The 25,254-nt window shown below is 40.8% G+C and overlaps 1 protein-coding gene across 1 annotated transcript in view; it reads right to left on the reverse strand.

Moving 5' to 3' along the window:
- Positions 1 to 280: 280 nt before the first annotated feature.
- SCAF8 (SR-related CTD associated factor 8) overlaps positions 281 to 25,254 on the reverse strand; it is a 95,311-nt gene continuing 70,337 nt past the window's right edge. The window contains exon 21 of the mRNA XM_048488359.1: positions 281 to 1,462. The gene's annotated coding sequence lies outside the window, so the exon portion shown is untranslated. The remainder of the gene's footprint in view (positions 1,463 to 25,254) is intronic.

Genomic DNA, 25,254 nt, shown 5'->3' on the forward strand with positions numbered 1-25,254 from the left:
GGGAAACATAGTATGGTACTTCAGCCTGAGTGGGGAACATATCCCTTGACTATTCACCCTGGGCCTGTTACAATAAGAACATAAGAACATAAGAACATAAGAACAAGCCAACTGGATCAGACCAAAGTCCATCTAGTCCAGCTCTCTGCTACTCGCACTGGCCCACCAGGTGCCTTTGGCACCTGCCATAGCTCAGTTACTATGATGAACCAGGTGTCATTTTGTGTGTAGTATGAGAGGCTGCAGTAAAACAAAAAAAAACTATGACAAAACAGAGCTCTGCATTTTTTTTTCATTTATTGTTATATAAAGCTGTGGTCACCATGCAGATACAGCATAAAGGGAATGATCGTCCTGAAAGATTCTGACTAATCAGACTTCAAGAGGTCATAGACTACAACATTCCAAGTGACTGGCTCTTTAATTCGGAGAGAGCAAAACATAAATAGCAGAGAGACAAAAACAACCATTTCACATATGGTGCGTAACCACATTTCTCTTTTGTTCCATAGCTGCTCAGTAAACCAAGTGCACATGTTCGACCCTGAAATGCAGAACTTTTCTTTGGGAACTTAGAGAGGGTATTGCCTTAATTAGGAAGAAGCAGAATCTTGTCTGCTCAATTAAAGTTACAACTAATAGATTGCAATTTTTAATTTCCTCATCATTTTTCTCTTTGCTTTCTAGGAATTCACTTCGAACAAAAACAGCAAGCTGGATCTGGCCAAAAGTTGGTGCTGATATTTTGATTTCCAATTCCTGTGATGTTCTGAAGATTTAAGGGTTTGTCACCCTGATAATGTTCATGTCTCTCCTAGACCAATTAAGAGTTTAGGATGTGGTCTACTGGCAAGTACTGGCATAACAAAGCTTGATGCTACTCTAGTGCTGCACTAGAACGTTTAGAACCGGCAGCACCAGACACTATTCAAGGTCTACACAGTGACAACACGCATAGTGTTACATCAAATGGAGCCTCCTAAAAACGCATTTTGAAATGTCTAGTCCTTAAAGGAAACACCTTTCCCACCAAAGGTTTTCTTGCAATCCGTCCTTCAGTTACTTGTATTACAAGATTCAAGTGAGTTTTGTTATAATTTACAATCCAGTGTTATCTTCTGGTCCTGCAGAAGAGCCTCTCTTTGTATTGGATGCAAAAACTGTTCATCTGAGCAGAAAAAAGGTCTTTTAAAAAACTCACAGAGTTTATTGGTTTCAATTTATAAAATTAACCCTGCTCCAGGCAGGTAATACTGGTAGGTACGTTTATAATCCCTGGTGTTTATCAGAATGTGTGTACTGACACAAAACACTTTTTCAACATGTAATGCCAGGTTCCTTCCTTCTAATACTCCACAACCAAGATCCGATGTGATGGCTTTTAGAACACAGAAGCACTTCGCATTTAACTCTGCCGAGCCCAGCACAGGGTCAGTTGCCACAACATCCTTCATCATATTGCCTGTTGACAAAAGGAATAATTACTAGTCATCACTGGAGGGGTGATTCCAGTTTAAAAAGACAAGAGGTCAACATTGAAAAGCAACTATTGCCCACACACCTCTGGATTAGCATTTTACTTTTAGCATGCTGATAACAAATCATTAAGCCTACTGTTTGATACTATTTGTTTCCCACAAACACATGTATATACAGGACTAAAAAACTTCAGGATAAACATTTTCCATATTTGTCTTGGTCACAATGCTAGTATACTCTACAAAAATGTTGTATTAATCATACTTGAATTAAGTTAAGTGAGCTGCGTTGTCATAGTGGAGTTCAGATCAAGAAACGGGCCATCAACAAGTCCTGTAAATATTCCTAATATCTTTTGCCAATTATATAATTATGCCTCACACTTGTAAGACACCTACTGCATTAGCTCATGAACTATACATAAATTGATTTTATAGTTAAATACGATAGTTTCTTTTTATCTGTACAATGAATACCAAATAAAAACATTTTTAACATCAAACAAAAGTGTTTAATGACTGAAGAGAAAGGATGCCAACACTGGTGGGGGCAGGAGGGGAGGGGGTAGAGATTTCCTGAAATTACAACCAATCTCCAGAGGATGTGGCTGCTTTGGAGACAGACTCTACAGCATTACATACCACTGAGGACCTGCCCCTCCCCAAACCCCATCTTCCCAAGTGTCCACCCCCCTAAATCCTCAGGTAATTCCCAACTTGAAGCTGGCAATCCTAGTGGGAGGCATGCCAACAGTAAGCACAGGAGTTACACATGACACAAATACTGAAATCTTGACTAAGCCATTAGCCAGCAAAGAAACATCAACACTAAAAGAGAACATCCTAATGAACTGATTTGGTAACATTCAAGCAGAGGCGTAGCTGGGCCAAACTGCGCCCGGTGCGCAGTGAGTTTTTATGCCCCCCTATGCCCCCCACGGCCTCCTCTCCCTGCCCCGCCCCCCTTCCCCCATTTACCTTAGTTCCTTTTCTTTTTCTAGTACTTTTTCAGGCTGAAAAAAGCGGCCTCTTCACAGTTCGGGCTAAAAAATGCCTGAGGAACTATACTTCCCAGGATACTTTGTGAGCCCCACAAATAGGGGCTTTTTGTAAATAGGGCACTTTTTTTAGCCTGAAAAAGTGCTAGAAAAAGAAAAGGAACTAAGATAAATGTGGGAAGGGGTGGGGGGGCTGAGCGGGGAGCAGGGTCGCAAGGAAAAGGGGGAGGGGCTGGGGCGTGCGCCTGGTATGCAACAACCCCCCTTCCCCTTGCCACTCCGCCACTGTATTCAAGCCTGGCAAGCTATACTGAACTATGAACGCTCTTGTATCAAAGTACCATGTTCAGTAATGCACAAAATAATGGTTTTGACAAAACCAGAGTGTAAAAATGAATTATAATTCTCAAGTTTGTTCGGGACTATATTCTAATTGAAAGCATACAATTTTGTCCAATTGAGTTGCTGAACCGTCAACTGACTGTACTATCATCTTTATCTGAGATAGAATATACATAGTTACAAGCTTTGGAATTGCAGAGGAGCACTGTTGGAGGAGTGAAAGGAAAAGTTCCTCCCACCGTACTTTTGTAACATTTTTAAAAGGCACCTATTGTTTATGAGAATAGGCCTACAATGTAATGCTGCTTTTATAAATGAACTGTTTAAAGTATAAATGAACTGTTTAAAGTATAGTCACTTAAAAACTTTTTAAGTGTTTATCTCAGATTAGGAAAAACAAGTGGGGACTACCAAGAAACTTGAGAGAGCAGCTATCCCATTCCTCTGTCTTTGCTTCCTCCCCTCTTCCTGCTTTCCTCAAGTCTCTCAATTTCTCCCTCCTACTACCTTTTTTGCACCTTCTTTCTTCTTCTGCCCTCCACCCCATCACTCTCTCTTTCTGCCCCCTCATCACCCTTCCAGCCACCCACTTGCCCCCTCCCACACAGCAGTTAAGGCAGCAGCTTTCCTGGAATTACAATCGATCTCCTAACTACAGTGATCAATCCCCTTATGGTTGCCAGCTCCAGGTTTGGAAATTCCTCGAGATTTGGGGGTGGGAACCAACCACCTTGGAAAGGTGAAGTTGTGGTGGGGGAAGCAACCACAGCAGGGTATGATGTCATAGACTCCACCCTCCAAAGTGGTCATTTCTTCAGTGGAACTGATCTCTGTTGTCTGGAGATCAGTTATTATTCTGGGTGATCACCGGTCCCCAGCTGGAGGCCAGCAACACCAGCTCCTCTCGAGGAAATGACTGCTTTCAAGGGTGGAGTCTATTGCATGATAACCTTCTGAGGTCCCTTGTCTCCTCAAACCCCATCATCCTCAGGCTATACCCTTCAAACCTCCAGGAATTTCCCAACCTATCTCTTTTCCACACAACAACCAACTTACCTTTATCTGCACGTCTTAAGTATTCTGTCTCTCACCTGCCCCCACCCCCACTGCCGTCTCTACCTTGGAAAACTACCGTATAAACTTGTGTATAAGCTGACTCGTGTATAAGAGGAGGCACCTAATTTTACCACCAAAACCTGGGGAAAGGTATTGACTCAGGTATAAGCCGAAGGTGGGAAGCAGGAGGCAGAGGGAGCTCCTTATTTGGCCAGTGACTCCCCCTGATGTCATTGCCCAAATAAGGAGCTCCCTCCACCTCCCCTCTGGGTTTAAGGAAGCCCAGGCAACCAGGAAGTGGAGGGAGCTCCTTATTTGGGCAATGACATCAGGGGGAGTCACTGCCCAAATAAGGAGCTCTCTCCACCTCCAGGCAGGCTGGGCTTTTTCAAACCCAGGCGGGAGGTGGAGGGAGCTCCTTATTTGGGCAGTGACATCAGGGGGAGTCACTGCCCAAATAACCAGCTCCCTCTGCCTCCCAGGGTTTGAGGAAGCCCAGCCAGCCGGGGTTCCCCTTCACCCTCTAAGGAGGGTGGCAACAAGCGGCTTGTGCAGCTGCAGGGAGGTCATCCTGGCCACGCCCCCAGCCTCGGCAGAGGCCTGAAGAGCCGGCTGGTAAGCCGAGGGGGCATTTTTCAGCCTTAAAACTCTTTCTCCACAGTGGGAACCAAAGCAGCTTACATTAGTTTCCTTTCCCCCCTTTTTATCCACACAACAATCTTGTGAGGTAGGTTAGGATGGAAGTATATGACTGGTCCACTTTCACACCAAAACAGGGATTTGAATCTGCTCTGAAGCTCACAGTAGCTTTCACAGGGTGGCTCCTGTTAAACAGCAGTAAGCAGCCAGGCCTAGTTGAGTCATGGGAATCGGATAGTATGAAATTACTCAAAGGTTGCTGCCAGGCCTAGGGCTGCCATTTTCCAAAGGGACCTGGAGATCTCCCAAAATTACAACTGAACTCCAGACAACAGAAATCTGTCCCCCTGGATAAAATGGTTACTTTGGAGAGTGGACTCTATGGCATTATATCCTGCTGAGGTCTCTTCTTCCCCAGCTCTCCTCAGACTTCACCACAAAATTTACACTAATTTCCCCACATGGAACTGCCAATCCCAGTCAGACTGGGTTTCAATGAGTCCTCCTTCAAAGGCCAAAACAGGCCTGGAAAGGGCCCTGACTCCTCCAGCCTTTTACTTGACAATACCAAGCCTGAAATCTGTGGTTGCCTAGCAACAATCACTGAGGGATTCAGTTGTGTAAAGCTTCAGGCATTCTTTTTATCATTTTTGTCTTTTTAAAACTCCTTTTTTTTGTTTTGCTTTTTTTTGAAGGTTTCAGATTTTTCTGCAAACCTGGGGCCCTTTTCAAGTTTATAGAAAGATCCATCTTGCCCATTCACAGTTCCAGTCACCAGATTTAAGTACCCAAAGATTTACCAACTTCGCTATTCAATACACAAACTATTGGGATGCATACAATATCCTCATTTGAGGAACATTAAATTAGATTATTTCAAAATTACATCATAAGTTGCTAAGGTTATCATCAAAAGCTGCTTAGATGATGTTCCGCTTAACAAACACAGTATAATACTGTTTCCTAGAGGTAAGGGATATATATTAGCAACCTCACTTCTTTCAAGACTGTATTCTTGACTTCATTAACAATTAACTTCATCAAACACATCTATTACCCTTCCCCTCAGACAATCAGTGCATTATTTTTGCAATTAGCAAGACAAGTATTCAATAGATTCTATAATAATTAGAAAACTATGGAAACTTGTTGTGGTTGAGGGGCAGATAGGCAAGCTTTGCGGTGACAGATATCATGATGGAATGGTGGATTGGCATTTCTGTGATGAACAGAGTAGGGAAAGATGCACTCCTCTGTATAGAAACGTTCATTTACAACCTAAAGGGAAAACATTATAGCTAGCTTTTTGATGTGTTAACAACTCTTGATGGGAGGATCCACCTTCTGGAGGGTTTGAGCCCCAGAACATGGTGCTTAGATTGGTGAAAGTCATAGGACTCCACGTGGGGAGGGGTCTGAAATGGGGAGCTGTGATAGATTGCCTGCAAAATATAATGTTTAAAATGTAATTCTAAGTAAAATATTATTTACCATCAGAGTGAGGCAAAAAAGAACAGGAGAAGCCACCTGATTGGCTGTGGCCTCCTGCACTCTGATTGGGCAAGTAACTGTATGATGCCCAGGGGAGGGATAGATATCTGCCTTGTTACAATATTCCGAGAGGCTTTTAAATTTTGAAGTGAACATCTATCTGTCCTCATTGTGACAAAAGTAGTGGCAGACAATATGAGATTCTGTGTAGTCCTACTATTGTGACAACTTTGAGTGTTGTACTTAAAACATATATAGGTAGACAGACCAGGAGATTTGGATGGTTTTGAGGAGCTCCGATTGAGAGCTCTCTATGGCCGTTTCCACACGGCCATGGTAGGGGTTGGGTTGGCGTACATGACGCCGACCCAACCCCTCTGGGACCGTTCGCATGAACGGGGGAGTCACTGCCCAAATAAGTCGACCTACCTGCTCTGCGCCCGTCCGGCATGTCGCCGAGGCCAGGGGACACGCCGCCCTGCCCTGCGCAACCGCTCCAGAGTCGCAGGGCAGGGGGGCGTGTCCCCAGGCCTCGGCGACGCGCGGACAGCCGCAGAGCAGGTAGGTCGACCGGACATGGAGGGAGGGAAGGCGCCTTCCAGCTGCTGCCATTCGCACGGCAGCGGCTGGAAGCCGCCATTTTCCGTAAACCTCGCTCGGGAAGTGAGGTAGGAAAATGGCGGCTTTGCGCCGCTCGGGCGGCACGGCTGCAAAGCAGCTGCGCCTCCTGTGCGAACGGCTCCCTGGGGACGGCGTTTTTGCCGTCCCCAGGGCGCCGTATTAGGCCCGTGCAGAAAGGGCCTATATAACCAGTTTAAAGAGAGATATTTCAGGAGAGGAAAAAAAGACTCCTAGAGACCAGACAGCCTGCTGAATTTTTGTTATTTTCCTCTGAAGATAACATTTTACATTTATTTTGAGGGTTATCTATCTGTGTGAGACTTGTGAGGGTTCTTTGAATTGTACCAGCATGTGTTAGACCCTGGGTGATAACCATTAGCCAGAACTTCTGAATTATATGGAACTGTAACATCTAGGAACATCTAAGCTATAAGTGAAACATATTCTCTCTTGCCTCCTGATTTGTTTGCTTCAAGCATCCATCTCCAAGTTTAAAAATCCTTTTATTCACCATCTCCTCTGCCTATTTAATAAAACCTTGTTTAAGTTTAAATCTGCCACAGGATATTGATTTTTACGGAGCCAAGTGTGGGGATTATTTGGGAGGAAACGAGGAAAATAAAGTTAACAGTCATCTCTTCGCCTTGTGGTGTGTGTGATAACAGGGTTGAGGGAAGTACTTTCTACCTTCATGCTACCATTATTTGAAGCACCTCACACCCTGAGGGAGTGGTTTCCCTGCCATGGTGTTAATAGAAGACTGAATTAGTGTCTATTGCAGGAGCTGTTCCTTTGTTGGAAATGTGTTACATTACTGGTTGTTATCGAGAGCTTCTCCATATACTTTTCCATATACTGCAATGAAAGATGGTAGAGGGGGAATGATGCTACAGGATGCTTGCAAGTGCACCTGGGATGGGGACACCATGCAACCAGCAAAGAACAGATGCTCCAAGGATTGTAAGTAACCAGCATTTAACTTTTCCCCTTTTATTTTGATTAGCTGTACCTAGAACCTGTCTGGTAGCTACCCTGAATTTGTGCCTTGTAGTAATAAAATTGTTTAACTAAAGAGGCTGCACACTTCCATACTCCCCCTTGACACTCAGCACGTTAAATATATCCCTGTGGTGTTAACCTCAGGTGAAACTAAAACAGAGGCTGATTCTTCTTGAGGTGGTGGTGTGCTGTCAATTTGTGATTTTCTTCCTCAGCTTCATGACTGAGCTGTGAGTTGAATGGGATGAATGTATGGAGCGCATTCTGTGGGTCTCCTAGCCCCATGGTTCCTTCGCAGTGGGACCACCTCACATTTCCCTGTTTAAAAGCAAGGAGGAGCCTCGTATGCTGCACAGCCAGGATGGCACTCACAGCTGTCTGCCCCCACTCAAAAGGCAAGATATTACCCTTTAAAGGTAATATTGACATTGCTTATATTGATATATCAATATTATTGAGGCTGCTTTTTGTTGCTTTTGCATTTTTAGGGAAAATCATGGATCCCTGAGGGTGGGGTGGGGTGGAACAGTCTCTCCATCATGCCTCTCAGGGATCCATGGCTTGCTTATCCCTAAAAATGTGAAAGCAACAAAAAGCAGCCTCAACAACATTGATATAAGCAATATCGACATTACCTTCAAAGGGCTTTAAATAAACAAAACAGGCAACCTTCATCTTGCTTTTTGACTGCAGTTGATCTGGAAGGAGGGAAGCCCTGCAGCGAGAGGGAAACCTCATGGTTTCCCTGCTCTCGCAAACTGCGGGATGCCCAGGATTTCTGGTAATGCAACTCTAATGGTGTCAGTACAAGAATCTCTCCTTCATAGGAACCATGCACTCACTGCGGGGCAGAATGCCAGTGTATAATCAGCCCGTGTTAGCAAGAGCAAGGAAATTTTAATCGTCGTTTAAGTAAAATGTGTGATTTTATAAATGCTGTCCTACTACTGTGGCAATAGCTCCAATCCCACTGATGTAGATGTTGAAGCACTAGATCATGGACTACGGCTTTCATCACAGAAGAGCTCAAGCAGGAAGAAAGATTCGACTCGGACATAACTGATCTCAAAAGATACCGGAATAACTAGTTCACTAAGCCAAGGTTGGAATTTAACAAATCAAGGACAGCCACACATGTAAGGACATTCTATCACATAACTTCTATCTTATGTTTTGTCACAATGAAGAAAGAGGCTGAAACAATGCAGAGGACAGTAATTTCTTGGTGACATTTCCACACCTGATATAAGGACTGTTATTCATCCTTTGGAGATAGAAAGGTTATGAATTACTTAAAAGATTAATTTAAAAATGTCGAGTAAAACTGAAACTTCTAAATGAAATATCATGATCATAAAACTACATCTAATAGAAAATAATTGGACCTTCCTGTTATGATTGATTATAATTTGCTAATACTTCTATGCTTTATATTTCTCAGACAACTTAGTTGGTGCTTGCAATGCATGATATCCTAATTTGGGGTGAGGTTTGGAGCTACAATAAATGTGTAGCTCACTGACCTTGTGCCATATTAACTTTCAGATACAACCATATCAAAGATGTGACAGTTTCATGTGTCCCCATGTTTTTAGTTACACCATGAAGCAACCATGCTCAGAGTTCAGAATGCATACAATATGCCTGGCTGTTTTAAAATGATGCTAAAAAAAGGACAATCTCAGAAGGTACCAGAATAACTAGTTCACAAAGTCAAAGTTGAAACTTAACAAATCAAGAACAAGGTGGACTGTGGGATACGTTGCCAGGATAGCACTGAAAACATTTGCTTCCCAAAATTTTCTTCAATATTCTCTGAATATTTTAAATATTCATATAAAATCATTAGACATGAGATAGTAACATGAGGTTTGGTATTTGACAGTATCTGACATTAACGTTTGATTTGATAATTTGCCATGCAATGTTATTTGGCATTTGACAACTGACAGTGAATAATTATTCTTGGCTGATGCTTCCCAAATTGAAACAATTAAAAGATGACAAGTGAGCACTAAGTTTTGAGACACTAAAGCACTAAGTTTTGAGACAAGCAGTACAATTCTAAGCCCATTCATTTCAATAGATTTAGACTGGAGTAGCTCTGCATAGAATGTGAGATTTTAACTGAAAATCTCACACTCCAATTCAAATCCCAAGCTTCATATTTGAAAATTTTATGTGTTTTCATAAATATTCCAGCTAAAAAGCTACAAGAGAACAAAATTTAGGGATTGCCACTGATCACAAGATTATTATGGCTGATTCTGCACAGGCAGCACGGTTTCACATAACCCGTTCCAGTTGCCTGTGCCGCCGTTTGCACGGCAGGTGCAGGGACCAGCCGGGATCGCTGGGATCCTGGCAGCAGGAGGTTTGCACAGGAAATACAGTGTTTATGTGCAAACCATGCAGCCAAGAATCCCCCCACCCGTGAATCCCTTCACCCACTTACTGATACAAAATGGCAGCTGCCTATTAAAGAATTCACTCTAATGGTGGCCCCTGCAAAAAAAAAAAAAACAACACTTCAAAAGAGGTCCTGAATCCATTCTATTCGGCCTGTGCAGAATCACCCAATGTGTAACAATACTGTAAATATGAAAATAAAGAGCTTGCTGTATGAATTTCATCTATTTTAATACCCTTTATTATAACAAGTCAAGTCCCTTGCTCTCAAATTATTACTCTGCAGTTGCAAACAAAATATATCTTGCATTTATGTGTCATTTTTTCCAGCAGTTGTCAGACTGGGCTGCTGAGGTCAGTAGCCACAGTTGGTAGCGTTAACCTTTTGGTCTTGACAAGCCTGTTATGAAGAGTGCCGAAAGTGACGAGAGCTTTTGGAAAAGTAACTGTAAATGCTGACAGACCTGCTGCTGCTGCCTCCTCTTCCATGAATATGGAACAGGAAACAAAACATTAAGGTGACATGGTTGCCTAGGGAATATGTGCTGCCTCGCCCTGCACCTGAACTATATCTCCCACGTAGTAGTGTGAGAATGTGTCCATTTTAAAAGCCGTCCAATTTGATGAAAAAGTTATACAAACAGATTCAGATGCTGATTGTAACTGCTGATCTAATTATGATTCAAACCACGGTGAATTCACTCATCTAACACTATTATATGCAGCACTGCAGTGATACCATAAATTTAAACGCCACTTTTGGGTCATTTCCACATGGAGTTTTTGCTCCAGTTTGGCTTCTTAACTATATTGGTTTCCCTGCTACTCGATATGCAGCATCACTTGCAAGTTGTTCCTCTGCTGAGCTTCTCCCATATTTCCCCCATTTTTTTCACGCCACACTTTTAAAGCTCCTGCACACATCCCACCACTTTCACACCACGCTTGTCTTACAGTAGAATGCCATGCTTAGCTATTACACTTCCTGTTCTTCTCTTTAATGTGCTGACTGCTAAGGGACACCTCCAGGCTTGGAGCTGATCAGACAAAGGGGAATTAGTGAGTTGCCAAGCAGTCACACACACACACATTCTGTCCCTGATTTTCTAGTGGATGAGGAACTCCCAGAGTGGCTGGAAATTTGAAGATAGGCAGTACGATTCCTGAGGAGGGAGGTAGTCCAAGAGGTTGGGGGTAAGGGCTTTCTCACAGCCAGGAAACCAAGACTTTGGAGGCAAGGTGCGTGGAAGAATGCAGTGTTTGTTTCTTAGTGAATGAGTGAACAAGGATTTGAGTTCTGCTACATTCCTCCTGCTTTAATGGGGGTCTCATTAAGCCTGCACAGGTTCGCTTATGGGGAGGGGTTTAAAAATGGGCTGTTTAAAAATGCAGCCTTAGATCTAGAAAATACAGAGCTTTCTACTGCCCTGGAAACACCATGCTGCGTTATCCTGTGCTGATGCAAAGCTTGTGCAAAAGGTGGGGGGCGGGGGAGAGGGGGTGGCACATCACTGCCTCTGCAATGATTAAAATGCTGATGGAAACTAAATGCAGTCCTCCAGCAGTTCATGTGAAAGGGAAAGTGCAACTCACCAGGTTAGAGAAAAATGGAGAAATGTAGAGGAAAGGAACCCCATCATGAAGTAGACTTGTGAGGGCCCTTCAGCTAGAAGTGTGGTAGCATACACAGAACATACAGAACAAGTGTCTTGGGCAGCGGTGGCCTTAGATGGTAACCTACTGTTTCAGAAAGTGCTGAAAAGTATTCATTTGTTGCACAGTACCACTGAAGACTGAATTGGGATGCTATTTCCACTTTTTTTTTATCAGCCTTATTCAACAGCTATATTTATATTGGATCAAGTGAAAAAATGCAGCTTTAGAGGGAATAATTGTATAAATACATGAGACATAGTAAGAGAACAGAAGTTATTTAGCTTAGAAAAACTATGTGATACATGAATCAAATGCTACAAACAGTCCATTAAAAAGTAGGCAGAAGCTTCAGGGATTTCCAGTGCAACCCTGTGCACTTATTCCATGGACTTACATTGAAGTAATTCTACTTAGGATTATATTGTTCAAAGTTTAGAGTATAATATTCTGAATTTGCCTCTGCAAAAAGAAAAAAAAGTACATATCTTCAGCAGGGAAAGAAATTATGACATCTTTATTTCTGTGAGCCACAAAAAAGATTCCTCTCTACTTTCTATGTGGTATCAAAGACAGTAAAAATTAGACATAGGATGCTGAGTTGGCGACTTTATACATATACTACTGCAGTGATGGCGAACCTATGGCATTGGTGCCAGAGGTGGCACTCGGGGCCCTCTCTGTGGGCACACGCACACAGAGTTCGTCATGTGGGGGGCGGAAAATCACCCCTTCCACACACACATCTAGGCTGGCCTGGGCCACTGAGCACGACGTGTGTGCACCACTGTGAGCAGGGAGGACTTGGCTGGTGGGCCTGGTGCTTGTGCTCAGGGTGGCTGTTGCCTGAGGGAGGGGGGGCGCAGAGGAGGCAGAGATGCTAGAGAGGCACAGAGCGGTGCGTGCAGAACTTGCTGCAGGCTAGAGCAGGCTGGCCCCTGCTCAAGCGGGTGGGGCAGGGAAAGAGGGAGCCAACTAGTTTTTTCTAAACTAAAACCTCAGCATTCAGGTTAAATTCCCGTGTTGGCACTTTGCGGTAAATGTGGGGTTTGGGTTGCAATTTGGGCACTTGGTCTCAAAAAGGTTCACCATCACTGCGCTAGTGTCACTCTAAGGATGCGACAGTTACCAAGTTTAAGACTGTGGAGAAATATTGAGAAGGGGCTCTGGGTTGGTTTGCCTCCTGCTGGAGATATGGCTTTCTTGCTTAATGGACTGCACTGGGTTGGATTATACTGCATTTGATTGAGCATAATATGGTCTGCTTAATGAGAACGCCTTTTTTGGCCCTCAGATCTGACTTATGGTGACTCCTGGTGGAGTTTTCAAGGCAAGATATGTTCAGAGATAGTTTGCCATTGCCTGCCTCCGTGTCATGATCTTGGTATTCCTTGGAGGTTTCCCATCCAAATTCTTGCCAGGACCAACCCAGCTTAACTTCTGAGATCTGACAAGATTAGGCTAGACTGGGCTGTACAGGTCAGGGCTGAATCAGCATGAGGATTCATACATACATAAATACCTTGCTTTGGTGGGATGGAATGGGGCTTTTCAGTCCCATAACTATATGATAAAGTCTTTCCTCACATGAAGACTGTGATAGAAAGTCCCAGACTTTAACATGAGATTTAGTATTACCTAGTCTACCCCAATTATATACTGAGATAGGATGAAAGTGTGGAATACAGGACATTTGTTTTTCACATTATTCCTTCTTTGTGAATGGAAGTAATATAATGAAGTACCTTTTCAGTCCGGTACTGAAAATAATTGTTTAATATGCCCAAGGTGAAATATGTGCATGTTTATAAGTAAATCTGGATAAAGCTATAGCAAGTGTGATTTGAAGGAAACCTTTACAATGTATTTGACTACGTTGTAAAAATGGTTTTGTCAATCCATCTAATGTCCCTTTGAAATCTAACAGCCTGTCCTGAAATGTTTGCCATCTTGAGAATCTTGTCCTCTTCTGGAGGCTGCTATTCATAACAGACTGGGAATAGTTAGAAAAAATGATTAATTTATGACACAAAACAGAAATTAAAATAAGTAGTTTGATAGCTGAGCAATAAATGCAATTGTTTTGTTTAGTGACAAGATTTTGTTTGATGAGGCCCTCCAATTCATATCCTCAGCTGAAACATTGTATTACGGTTATTCATGATTATCGGGTGCCTTGTTAAGGAAAAAAGCATACTTTGTACTTCAAAAATGTCTGTAATGCTCTGGAGCCTATTTTAATATGCCTAATAAAGGTTGTTGTATTGATATTGAAAAAAGCATATTAGGGTGATGATTATAACAACTATAGCTATCTTGTCTAAGAAGATAGCAGTAGAACTGGTTATAGTAGAGAAAGTCAATGAAATGATTACTGGTATGCAATGACTTTCAAATAAAGAAAGACTTTAAAAAGAAAATGAAACGAATTACAGAAGTATATAAGTGTAGCAGAATAAATAAAATCAAAACATAGTTATTTCCTGAAGCTGAAATTCTGTCCAATTAATTAGATTGGTACCTCTGAAAGAAAATAAAGTGTTTTTTTCATAGCACATCTAATTTGTCTAATTTAACCGTAGAGGATGGTATTATGAGAAATAGTCTACTGAGAAAACAAAATTAACTTAACCATAGTGATGGCTACCAGATCAGAAAATACACCCCTTTTCTCAGTTAACATTTATAAATTCCACCCACAAATAATGGAAATTAAGTAACAAGAAATGCCCTATTAAAAGTTGTCTTCAGTCATTTTCAAGAACCATTTGGAAACACATTTGTCTACCAAGTATTTCCGATGCATTGTAGAAGATTCTGGTGTGTAGTGCAGGCTACATCCTTGGTTGAAGGGATGCCAGCAAGGATTGCCTGTCTAAACTGCTTCCTAATGGATCCAGAGCAGAACCACAGAATACTCACTGAAGATAATGATCTGTAACAGCAGTCAAGTGCTTTTTCAAGATGCTTGCCTTGTATTAGTGATATTCTAACTGAGCAAGTCCCAATATACATATGAGGAATTCGGGGTTTTCTAAGAACATAATGTGAAAGCCAGTCACATATTCTGTTACTGCAGTTTGAGATTAATTAACTTTCAGTATCCAGTATCAGCCACTGACAGTCAAGATAACAGGCTGTTTCTCCAACTAACTGGAGAAACAACTCAATAGTTATTCCACAGTTCAAATGTGATTCTATGTAATGTTGTTGCATACGTTGTAAGCATATCACCATGCAGATAATATATGAATTGAGCACTCTTTTTTTATATAGTGTCTAGTCATTTTAAAGTTAAGTAGGTTCTTTCTTTTCCTTTTACAAACTACTGGGTTCTCTCTCTTGTTCCAAAAGTAAAAGCCACGGTATTCTGTTCTACATTTAAAGGAGCTCTGGATAAAGCTTTGCATGAGATCCTAACCTCTGAGAGCATTAAGCACTGTATTACAGGAAGAGGAATGCTGGATCTTGAACATCTCACTGGTTTATAAGGCAAAACATCACAGTGAGACAGATGAAACACACTGTAGGGGTATTTCCGGACAATCTCTCAAAAAAGGAATTTTGTTTAATCACTGCATCTGATTCTGAACAAGGCCATAAGAATATGGATCAGCAATTCCACACAATGGAGTAAGTGATAATGGGGCAAGAACTTCTCCCTGTACATCTGGGAAAAGTCCCAGGTTTGCAGAAAAATGTGAAATTTTTTAACAAGCCCCATTATTGGGGGTTAACCTCCCCAAATATGTTGAACCCTCATGGCAACAATGTCTGCTTCTTTAACAAATATATGCTACTGAAATTTTACAAGACTATGTTGTGTGATATCAGTGGCCATTGAGGGGAGCGGGGAGGGTTGCTAAGTAACTAAACCAACACTGGTAAAAAGTTTAAGCCTTGGTTAGCATCAGCATGGGTGACGCAGAGGGAGGGAAATAAAAAAAAGTAGCTCATAGGACAAAGGAAGGTAATGCACGGGAGAGGCAGCAAAAAGGTTAAAAAGAAAAACTGAAAATGAGAGGAGAACAGAAAAAAGTGGCTAAGTGTGTGGAACTGAGGTTACCAGGGGGAGAAACACAAAAAAAATGTGCGTTGGTAGGTCAGAAATAAGAAAAGGGAAGAGGTGCTGCAGGCCTGGTCAGGGAGGCAAAGAGCGGGGAAAAACAAGAGGGAGAGAGGGATTAGGTGAATAAGATTTTTGTCCCAAGTCACTGACCGTTGTGCAACAGGTATTTGGCACACTTGGTTGACTATTTCATACTTAACTCATTACTGCAACTAATGTGTGGTCAAGAAGTACATTGCATTTTTTCAATAAACAATGTGACAATGTAACTCTATCTGCTTTTTTACAGCTCAACAGAATGACAGCTCAGCATTTACTGATCAATATCATCATGACTGTTTGAGAAAAGCCTTTACTGTTTTGTCCAGAGTCAGACAAAACCAGCAACTTAAGGGCTTGCCCGTTGCCTCCTTCTCCTCATGGCTACATGAGGAATGGTTGGAAGCTAAGATCTGGTATGCTCCATGCCTAAGACTGCCCCAGATGTTTTCAAATTTAAGAGACAATGACTTTTATAGTAATCTAAATTGTGAGGCAAACAAGCTTTAAACCCTAGCTATATAATATAGTTCTACCTAGACATTGAAGTTGTCTTCATGTTCCTTTGCCTTTAAATGTGAGAGTGGTTGCAGGGAATAAGGCTTTATCAGTGGCCACTCAGCAGTATTGGAATGCCCCTGTGCACTTCTTGCGCCTGGCTCTATTTTTGGATACTTTTTGACGCCTGGTCTAGATGCACATGAACACAAGAAGTTGCCTTACAGAGTCAGACTGCTGGTTTATCAAGAGGAGCATCATGCAGTCTGACTAGAAACAGCTTTTTAAGATTCTTTGGAAAGATATTTCACCGCAACTATGACATTTTTAAAAATCAAACATGCTGAGGATTGAACCTGAGAATTTACCATTGTGTTAAAGCCCCTCCTTCCAAAACTGAGCAAGCAGGCAGAAAATTTTGGAGGAAACGGGTGAAAGCCCAGTGGAAAATATCTAGTAAGGATAAGAGAAGGAAGTATTATGGCTGGAGCCTGCTACAGACTGCCTGACCAGAGGCAATGTGACCTCGTAGTGACTTCCAATTTCCCTAATGTGAGCTGTGAGTTGAACTATGCTTAGCGAACACAGTCATGCAACTTCCTTACCTGCCTGGCTGACATCTTCCTTCTTCAAATGGTGAAGGAAGCTGCAAGGGGCTAAGTCATACTTGGCTTAATATTAACCATCTGGAAAGAATTAGTAGATGGGGTGAAGATGCTGGGGACACTAGGGGGAAGTGACCATGGCCTCCGAGAATTTCTTTTGCAGTATGAGACCAAGGAAGTTCGTAGCCAAATATGTATGTCAGATTTTATTAGGTTTTGATGAACTCCAAGGCAAGATGAAAGCCGTTCAATGGGCAAGAATTCTGGAAGGGAAAGGAGTAACTGAAAGGTGGGCTTTCCTAAAACAAGAGCTTTTTGTGAGCTCAAGTCAGCACTATTCCAACAAGAAGGAAACATGATCGAGGATCTAAGAAAATGATGTGGGTGAATGGAGAACTCCATAATAAGCTAAGGGAGAAAAAGGAAATACAGAGTACCCAGGTTGCAGGGATGCACCTGAAAGTGCACAAATAACTTTCTAGAGAGCTTGCAGAACCCATGTCTAAAAACTACAGGACCTCTAAAAGGACAAAAGATGTGTCACAAGATTGGAGGAAGGCCAATTGTATCCCAGTCTTCAAAAAGGGAGGAGGGATGACCCAGGAGACTACAGCCCAGAAAGTCTGTCCCCAGGGAATATACTGGGACAGATTTTAAAAGGGTCAGTCTGTTGCAGCCTGTAGCACCTGAAGGACAACTTGGTGATCCAGATGAGCCAACATGGATTTGTCCATAATAGGTCCTCCTAGACCAGCTTCATTTCCTTCTTTGATCAAGTGATGAACTTACTGGATCATAGGAATGCTGTTGATATTGTTTATCTGCATTTTAGTAAAGCTTTTGACAGGGTCCCAAATGATGTTCTGATAGGTAAACTGAAAACTACCCTCTAGGACAGTTAAGTGGACAGGGAACTGGTTGGAGAACCATGGCCAAAGAGTAGTTGTCTCTGGCAGTTCATCTGATTGGAGGGAGGTGGCCAATGGGTGCCACAGGGCTCGGTTTTGTGCCTGGTACTTTTCAATATTGTTATAAATGATCTGGAGGAGGGGAGAGACTAGAAGAAGATGATTTTGGTTTTATACACTGCTTTTCTCAACCATATGGTGTTTCAAAGTGGCTTACCCTTTCTCTCCACACCACACACACCTTGTGAAATAGGTGGGGCTGAGAGAGTTCTGAGATAACTGTGACTAGCCCAAGGTCACTCAGCCAGCTTCATGTGTAAGCATGGGACAACAAATCTGATTTACCAGATTAGAGTCTGTCACTCATGTTCTCCAGATTAGAGCCCACCACTCTTAATCACTACACAACGCTGGCTCTCACTACTCATGAAATATGCAGTTGACACCAAATTGATATGAGTAGTGAACACCAAGAAGATAAAGCTAAAATCCAACGAGATCTGAATGAACTGGAAAAGTGGGCGGATGTGAACAAGACACAATTCAACAAGGTCCCATGCAGAGTTCTGCATCTGGGTAACAAAATGAGAAGTATGCATGCTGGGCGAGATATACAGTTTGAACTAACACTATATGATCAAGATCTAATGGCAAGGTGAATATGAGCAATCAGTGTGATGCAGTGGCAAAAAAGCTAACGAAGTCTTGCGGTATATCGTAACATCCAAATCGCAAGATGTCATAATACCACTGCACAGAGTCCACACCTAGAGGTTTAGGCTGATCCTGGATTGATAGAAGGTTGGACTAGATGGCCTGTATGGTCCCTTCCAATTCTATGATTCTATGTAACTGATAGGTATATAGTTTTACTTCTTGAGTTTTAGTTTCAGTATGGATTTAAATGATGGCTGTTATTTTGGCTACTACAGCTATTTTCTAGTATATTTTTATATACCCTAGTTGATGTGATTGATTTTGTATTTTGTTTCAGCTTTGTTATTTTCATCATTTTTGTTTTACAGTTTAACTGTATGTTCCTGATGGAGAGCCTGTGGAAATGGGCAACACAGGAAATGTAGCATACACACTTTAAAATGAAGAAAACAGCTAGTCAACTATACTAAAGAGAACAATGGCTAATTAGAATAGAAACAAATTCTGTTCTAATTTATACTTGATTTTTTTAAAACCACAGATACTCAGGTTGGATTGTTATGGTAGAATAGAGAACTGCACGATATTTAGATCAAGTACATCAACTCAACATGATACATTTTCTTTGGATTCCAGATATAGCAATAACTGGCTAATTCAGAATCCTGTACTTTGCATATGTGACAGAAGTTTTTAAAGATCCATTCAGAAAAACAAGCTTGTGCTCTAAGAAACCAGGAACAATACTTAGGAGTCCAAGCACCTTATGATTAAATACTGCGTGTGGATGGCCTCATGAATTTTGAAATAACTTCCTTTGAAGATCAAGAGTAGTTGAAGATCAAGAGTAGTTACAGTAAATTAAACCAGTATGGAATTATTCCACGCTGTATTAACAAGAGGTGTGAATACTGGGAATGACTAGTGAGTAACCTCAATGGTATGCAACCTACACCAAATGACAGATGATTACAACAGAAAGCTTTAAATATAGCAGAATCAGCTAACTTGATTTTGAACATTCAGATGGGTTCATAAGACACCAGCAAGTATGACCAAAGTTAGGGTCTTAATTCTAGGATCAGAATACAACTGGTGCCCCAGCACCAGCACTGGGCCTCAACTGTCCCTTCTCCTGCATTTCTGTACCCAACAAAGGCACCTGTATCAGCTTCTGAAAGAGACTGCCCAAACTAGCCACATTTAATAGGAAGCAAGAACCGCCCCCCCAATAATTTGTTGTTTTTTTCTCACCAGGTATGATTAAGCCTGTCCTTCAAGGGTGCAAGTTACTTGTAGCCAGATAAATTTCACTGGACTGGTACACCTGTGGTTTGGGTTATTCCATCTACACCCCAAGTACGGGTTTCTATGACCAGTATATGGGATAACATGAAGAGCTTGCGAGCTATCAATGTGATATTATGTCAAATGAAGACATACTGTTCCTGCATGTATGTATCTTAAGATACTCTTACCTTTCCTAAAGAATGTTAAGCCTAAAAACTATATCATAATATCTTAACACTTATTCCTGTCCTGTCAATAAGGGACATACTTACCAGAACTCTGTCTAATAAGGTAAGTCCTAAATATTTATTTTCCAATACTTTTTTGCATAAGAAATCACATTTTGTGATGTTGGTGATGTACCTGGTGGTTGGCTCTACCCAAAGAACTTCTATACAGCACCACTAAATTTCAGGACGAGAGAGCAAGGTTGCAAGCCAAGGTATGCTTAATCCATGAATGCATTAGTGAGCACAGTACAACTTACTTCTGGAGAACATATGTAAGATTGTATTTTTATTGTGTTGTTTTTATCTAATTGGATTGTCACGTTGTTTCTATGCATCCTTGCAATATACTGTTAGTTGTTCTGTTAGATGTCCTGAGTCAAATAAAATAAAGATAAAAATATTTATATACATTATTGGACTACAACCCTAAGCATGCTCATTTAGAAATAAGTCCTAGTGAAAAGAAATGTGCAGCCCAAATTGAGACATGTACCACTTTGTTCAACAGGATTTACTTCCAAGTAAGAATGGGTGGGATTTTAGCGATTAACTTCCAAGTAAATGTTAGGGTAAAATCATCTAACATGCTATTGGTACTGAACAAAAGGTAAGTTGGTAGCTATTTTCTTTATATCTTGGGTCAAGAGCAAAACTTTTCCGGGAAGGTTTGAAATTGTGTTCATCCAGGGTGTAAAAGAAAAGATTATCTCTTCCAACACAAGCAGTCTACTTTTATTGACATAATACAGAGCGGCGAACTCAATTAGAACTTTATTTTGTGCACCATCTATCATACAAATATTTTACAAAATTCAATAACAGTTTCAACATTAATGTAAAATGAAAGCAATGAGATATAGATGCAATGTATTTTTATTAATGTACACAGATCCAAAGGAACTAACTGAAGCATCTTTTAGAGTATCTTTCTAGGTCCATTGGTGAGTCAACATCTATGAACCTCATCTAGGACTACTGTAAACTGAAATGTAATTGAGTTAAGAACAAGATCCAGCCTCACAGAACTAATTATAATCTTAATTTTAATACATAAAATAAAGATGACAATGTGTCAGGTGGCAGGTGTTAGGCCAGCTATTTGAAAGATATCTTGGACTGCAGTATTTCTTGTCACCGGCATGTCGAACTAATTACTACATATGTAGGATAAATAGGAGTTTTTTGCAATATGGAGCTGGATTAGGTAATCTCCTGTGCAGCTGTCAGTTCGATGATTTTGTTAACATGTTTTGTATGAAAATACTACAAATAGTGTCGTATAAAAACCTCCCTGCAATCCTTCACTTATGTTTAATATTAATACTAATTTTAGAACTGAATTTCAAGTGTTCCAAGCATTTTCACATACGCTTTACAGAACTGTAGTGACAATGAACCAATTGAAATGAATGTGCTATGTTAGCTCAGCATTTTGAAACTGACAGAGAAGATCATTGTGAAGTAAACAAAAAGACTTTTGACAGTATTATCAGACTCACAGAAGAACAACTATAAAGATGATCCCCAGTCATTACATGTATAGGTCTTTCCTAGGAGAATCTATGGGGTGTCATTGAAATCAAGCGAACAATTCCTTTGCTGTTGACTAACGCAGGACTCTGGGAACTCTTGTGGACAGGGGCAGGACTGTACCTGCTGCACATTCATTACAAAGTCAGTTAAAAACCTATATGTGTACAATTGTATGCCTATAGGGCTTTCTCTGTGTACAATTGTATGCCTATAGGGCTTTTGCAGGGTCACCAGCCTCATAGTGTATATACAAAAACATACAGGCTATGAGAAAACATCGCTCCACATTTCCCAGCCTTAAGTTTTTGTCGTGCGTTTGGTGTGTTTTTTAAAAATCAGTTTTTTGGGCTACTTCTAAGTTCAGTTGTTTGTTTTTAAAATTTCATCTGTCCCTCAAAAGCTTTTTTAGCCACACACACACAAAAATTCCCTCCTGACTGCTTTTGGGTGGGACAAAAATTAGCAAAAATGCAGAGACAAGAAAAGCTATACATTCTAGTCATTAATACTTCATACAAGGGCAGTCAATCCTCAGCCCATGTGGCCAATAGGGGGACACCAGACCATTTTACTCAGCCCACTGTGCCACTTCTCCACCCAAAGGACTTGGGGGACCTGTGAGGCATTGGCAGCATTGCTGGGGCTCAGCTGTCTCCCAGTATTGCTGGTCATCTCCACAACCATGTTGCTAGTACATCAACATCTTCACAAATAGACATCATGATTTTTTTAAATACCAAGGTCAACAAAAAAGGTTGTCCACCCATAACTCCAGGATTGGATCCTATAGCGTTGCTGTGTGTACTTCTTTCTCTGGGCACTGCAGAAAGACCTCTACTGCAGAGCTTGCTTCCTCTCATGCTAGTCACTTCTGTTTATTTGAAACCCAAAGTGGCAGTGTGGGTGGAAGCAAAGTCTATGGCAGAGAAGGCTCGCAGCACCTGGAGAGAAAGGTATAGGATCCAAATCTTAAGACTAAATAATCACTATAAGGCTATAAGGCCAAGGGACAACTATTAGACTTAGATGCTTGGATGTGACCTAAGCTGTGAAATTCTAGTTTTCGTTAATCTGGTGATCTTGACTGCGGTCTTAGACATTTGTAGCTCATTTTGTTACAAATAATAGTTCGTACTATTTGCCTCCCATCCATTTTACATACACACAAGCACAGTGACCTATTTTGAAACAGAGGCCAACAAAGTTACTAGTAACTACAAATGTTAGCAGAAAATTCTATTCATTCTTTTCAAAACAAAGTGATTCCAATTCTCTTCACTACTATCAAAAATATACCATCTCTGAGGATTAAGAATACAGTATCCTTTTATGGCAGAGAAATCCCTAACCTATGGCTAGAGAATATACCACATCTCTATATAATGTAGTAAAGGTAGTGAGTGTTGAATGAAATTGTAAAATACAAGTTGTAGACAACTTAAAGCAGCAGAAATACTGGGTGTGAAATAACAGACCTACACCATATATACTCTAACAGTCCCACACAAAATAATTTTAATGGATATGTGATGGACTACAGAGGGAAAGTTAATTTAAAAGTGTATGTCTGTCAAAGGCATTATTGTTCAAGAGTGAGTTATAGAAGGTGTTAGGAACAGGAGAAGCCACTTGATTGGTTGTGGCATCCTGCAGTCTGGTAAAAAACCTGATGATGCACAGAGGGAGGAGGCTATCTCCCTGTGAAGAACTATCTGAGGAGCTTTTGGATTTTAGAATTCCTGGAGTTAAGAGCTGTGTGCCTTAGCTGTACTTGAAAACATAATATCTGAGGAGAGTAGTTGCATTAGTGTGGAAAACTGGCTTGATCTATTGAGTGACAGCTGGTGTGCTGTGTGTGAAAGCGAAGTAATACTCAGACTGAGTGAACTGGTAAAAGGTTATTGAGGGGCCCAAGCTGAAGTAGCCAAATATATTACCAGGAAGGAATATATTTTCCTGAGAGAGGAAAGAATAATTCCTGGGTCCAGCAGTCTGGAGTATTTGAGTTTTGATTTATCCCTCCAGAGAGAGGGATTTATGTTTTAACAGGCTTGTGAGGTTACTATGTGAAGTGCCAGTCTGAGTTAGACCCTGAGTGTGTAATCCATTAGCCAGAACATCCTAAATAACTGTACCACCTATGAAGCAGAATATAACATCTAAGTTAACTGTGAAACTGAAACTGAACAGACTTATTAAACCAGAGCCTAAACCAAATACAGAGAGATTGTAAATATATTTCTTCTGCCTTTTCTTTTTTAACTCCAAGTTAACTATCTCCATGCCCTTAATAATAATAAGCTTTTATTGTCATTGTGCATGCACAATGAAATTACAAGCCTTCCCTGAGGCACACTCTTCCAGAATTCACACCCCACCCTCCTTCAACCATTACTACACAGCGCGTCTCTGTTTAATAAAATTTGATTTTGTTTAAGTTTAAAATCTGCCTCACCATTTTTTTGCGTGCCTTATTAAGGGGTTTGCCTAGAACGATTATAAAAACAACAATTCTTCGCCTTCTGGGCACAGGGCTGAGGAAAAGTGCTTCCATTTCACCATGCACAACCATACGTCACAGGGTATTACAGACATGAATGTGGTGGTGGGGGGGGGGGGCGAAAAAGCAAGCCTTTTAAAAGGACTTGCTTAATTTTTTTTCCCCAATGCAAACATTAAGACATTTGGGACAGCATTAAAAATAAGTCCTATGACTACCCTTCCCTTTGGAATAAATATCCCTTTTTAAGACAAGGTTTTCCTTACTCAGAATTGATAGCATGAAAAGTCTGGGAGAACTTTTTCCATTATTTTCAATGTTTTAGGGAACAATGGAAAAAAATTATGACTTTTTTGAATAAAAATGGTTTTTAATACCAGGTTGTGCTCACTCAAAATGTACATCATTCAATTTCCTAGATGAGACATTCTGAGGACACTGAAAAAATACATTTTTTTCTTTTGGCACCAATGGGAAGCTGCCATTTGTTGCTCTCACTTTAATATTAGGCATATTAGCAAATCTGCATGCAGAATTTACTTTTAAATTCCATAAATATGCCAATTAATAATATTTTATATGCTAAGTTATAAACAATCCTTATGTTATTAAAGCAGCAAAATAGGTTTAGATTTGTTAGTCAAGTAAGTATTGCATGTATTTCCCCCAAAATTTCAATTTCTTCTACATACACGCATGCACACACTCATAAAATCCATTTCTGGCTTCAACATACCCAGACATTTTACATCTCTAATGGGTACAAAGAAAAGCATAGAATATGTAACAAATATGTATAGAATATGTAACAAACAAAAATAATATGTATCACACATATTCATGACCGGGTGTAGATTCTAGAAGTGCATATACATTATGATAAATATACACTTCACGTGATACATGAAGAAGGGCTTAGCCACAGGAATTGCAGGATGGCTTCTTATAAACCCAGCTATAAATTAATGTAGCATTCAGATGCAACTATCAATGATTTGGAACCATAACTATCCATAATCTGGAACCAAAGCAAAATGTGCATAAAAAGTGGAAAAAACTATTTTCATAGGCAGGAAGGCTCTACACTCATAGCTAACTAGTTGTCAATTGATGCCTATTCATCATTGTGAAGTCTGTAGCTGTATATCAATGCCATTCTGAAAGTCCCACAAGATGATTTAGTGTCAAGTGATACCATGTAATCTCCTCAGGCTTGTGCTTATCATAGAGTAACTTTCG

This window comes from Sphaerodactylus townsendi, linkage group LG01 (genome assembly GCF_021028975.2).
Source record: "Sphaerodactylus townsendi isolate TG3544 linkage group LG01, MPM_Stown_v2.3, whole genome shotgun sequence".
Lineage (NCBI taxonomy): Eukaryota > Metazoa > Chordata > Lepidosauria > Squamata > Sphaerodactylidae > Sphaerodactylus > Sphaerodactylus townsendi.